Here is a 3,299-nt window from a genome sequence, read left to right on the forward strand (position 1 = left end):
CTGCATTACCAAAAAGAGAAATTGCTTCCAGGACTATCACCACTAACAAAGAACATACTAAGAACAAAATGAAGAGTGAAGAAAAACTAGATTGGATTTGACAGAAGAAATAAATCCCCAAAAAATCTGTTTCACATTAGTTCTATGTTCATTGATCAAATAACTCAAGGATTAAAGGGGACCAATAAAAGGATTGAATAGTAAAGATATATTTGCAAAATGTAAGGAAAAGTGTTCAAGAATGATAAATGTGTCTATTTTATAATCAAAATGTCTGCATTCTTGTATAATAGTCAATTTACAGCCCAAAATGTATGTATTATTAGTTAAAAAAACTCTATAATCTGGTAAAATTTGTATCTACCAAATGTGTCGGTTTTCGTACTCAAATGATCCTGTCGTCTACTACAGTGGACATGCTGTAAAATAAAAATAAAAAATAAAAATAAAAATGTGTGAATTGTAGGATGTTTTTTTAACCCTGAACAGGTATGGAATCACAAAAAAATATGATTAGGAAAAAAAATATTTTCCTTGGTTCTCAGGAATATACAGTCACAGAATCTTTAGTCATGGATTTCATAGGCAAGTAAATTTGGACATCATCAACAAAACAGTGATATGAGATGTTTTGTTTCTGGAAAATGGAACCCAGTGGCAACATATACAGTGAAAAGAGGATGGGGCCCAGAATAGAGCCTTGAGGGACCCCGCAAGTGACAGGAACAGCTGATGAAGAGTGTTCAGCCAAATGAACAGAGAAGCTCCTATCAATCTTGAAACCATTTCAAGAAAGTACCTTTGATACCTACACAGTGTTCTGTCAGGGTGTTGTGGTGGTTGAGCAGGTTGGACCCAAACGCAGGACGCAGAGCAGAGGAGGTACAGTTCAAAAAAGGTTTCATTCCAACAGAAATCCAAATCCAGGGAAACACGACTAATAAGGCAGGCTGGCAGGACAACACACAGCAACATGGGACAGAGCGTCTACACACTACAATGACCGGACCAAGACTAAACAGAAACACCAGGTATATACACATACACACACACACACACACACACACACAGGGACTAACAAGCAGATGACAGACATGAGACTAACGAGACACAGGCAGGCAGACAGGCAGAGAGACAGCAGGGGAAACAGACAGATACTTGACAGGCAGACATGGGGCAAAATAACCACCAACAGAAGAACACAGACCTGCAGTAAACACTTAAGACAAGAACTAATGTACAGGACTAAGAACTAAGACACTGAACTAGGAACTAAGATACGAGACAAGATAGATACTAAGTAACTTAAGGAAGCAGATGAATAATAATAATCACAGGGCTAAGAACTAACTCAACAAGACTACACAGAGAAACACAGAACCAAATACGGACTTAAACAGGAAACATGAACACAAAAACCACATTCCTAACATGTTCAAGGCGAGATAAAAGGATTGTGTGATCCACAGTGTCATGGTGCTTTCAGACCAAAGGCAAAGCGAGCGGTCAGGGCGGTGAGTTTACATACAAAGTCAATGCAAAGACACGTAGAGCCGAGATTTCCTGTCAGGCGGCGCAAAGCGACGGGAAGGGGGCAGTGAATATTTTCAACTCAAGCGAGAAATTCGCATGACACTGAGCCTATCAATGTTGAGAGAAGCTGTACGTCACCGACGGCTTCACAGCGTTGTGTGGAGAGGGCCAGGCAGAGCAGGAGATAGAAAATCTGCTGGCAGGCTGTGCTCCAGCTTTTGGACAAAGCTCTGACAACTACTCCTATTGCTCTCGGGAGGAGTTCGGAGTAAACTGTTTTTATTAAATTAGCTTTTAAGTTTTTGGGATTACAACATTGATTTATCTTCACTTGAGCTTCTCAGCAGCTAGGTTCCGTGCACATCCGGTTCTAGTGTTGTTAGCGTTTTTGGCACTACTTCAGATTTATATAAAAACCGGACAAAGCTGGACATTGCTGGGAGAAAAGAAAGCGAGGAGACTGAACTACCTGGTGAGTTAAGAAAACATGTGTATGTAACTTTAGTCCAGCTATCGTTGTACTTTACTGTAATAGTTAGCATAGCATAGCCCTGATCAAACTCCATTCAGAAAACAAACATTTTAGAAGTTGTTGTCCTGCTGTCTTGCTGACAGACCTGACAAAGCATGAATTCATATGTTTAACAAAACTGCATCATATTGTAGTTATTTCGGCCTCAGTTTGACCCGTTTATTGGTATTTAGTCACAGCAAAATGTTTACTTTGGGTTCATACAGCTGTAGTAACGGTGAGTTTATTTTATTTATTCGCGTTGCCTTAGTCAGCACTTCTCTACTAGATATGACCAATCTATCTTTATCAACAGGCTCTATATCACAGTACTTTAAAGTAGCTATAATTAAACCTCTTCTGAAAAAGCCCAACCTTGATCCAGGTATTTCTAGCCAACTATAGACCTATATCTAATCTTCCATTTCTCTCTAAGATCCTGGAGAAAGCAGTCGCCAAACAGCTGTGTGACTTTCTACAGAGCAATAGTTTATTTGAGGATTTTCAGTCAGGATTTAGAGCTCATCATAGCACAGAGACAGCACTGGTGAAAATTACTAATGACCTCCTAATTGCATCAGACAAAGGACTTGTCTGGTTTTATTAGATCTTAGCGCTGCTTTTGATACCATTGACCATCAGATCCTATTACAGAGACTGAGTCCTCCATGAACGCCAAAGTTAGTTATGGAGTTCCACAAGGATCTGTGCTCGGACCAATCCTGTTCACTTTATATATGCTTCCTTTAGGCAATATTATCAGGAAATATTCCATAAACATTCATTGTTATGCAGATGATCTCATAGTACCTTACTATCCCACCAGAGCACTGCGCTCCCAGAATGCAGGGTTACTTGTGGTTCCTAGAGTCTCCAAAAGTAGACTAGGAGCCAGAGTGTTCAGCTATCAAGCTCCTCTCCTGTGGAACCAGGTTCCAGTTTGGGTTCAGGAGGCAGACACCATCTCCACATTTAAGAGTAGGCTTAAGACTTTCCTCTTTGATAAAGCTTATAGTTAGGGCTGGCTCAGGTGAGTCCTGAACCATCCCTTAGTTATGCTGCTATAGGCCTAGACTGCCGGGGGATTTCCCATGATGCACTGAGCTCCTCTCTCCTCTACTTTCTCTCCCTCTGTATGCAACCTCATCCCATTATTGCATGTTACTAACACAACTTCTCCCCTTTCCGGTAGTCTTGTGCTTTCTCGTCCCTCTCCTCTCTCCTCCTATCACTTCCTGCAGGTGTTTCTGGCTCT

The sequence above is a fragment of the Micropterus dolomieu genome, linkage group LG08, assembly GCF_021292245.1.
Source record: "Micropterus dolomieu isolate WLL.071019.BEF.003 ecotype Adirondacks linkage group LG08, ASM2129224v1, whole genome shotgun sequence".
NCBI classification, from domain to species: Eukaryota; Metazoa; Chordata; class Actinopteri; order Centrarchiformes; family Centrarchidae; genus Micropterus; species Micropterus dolomieu.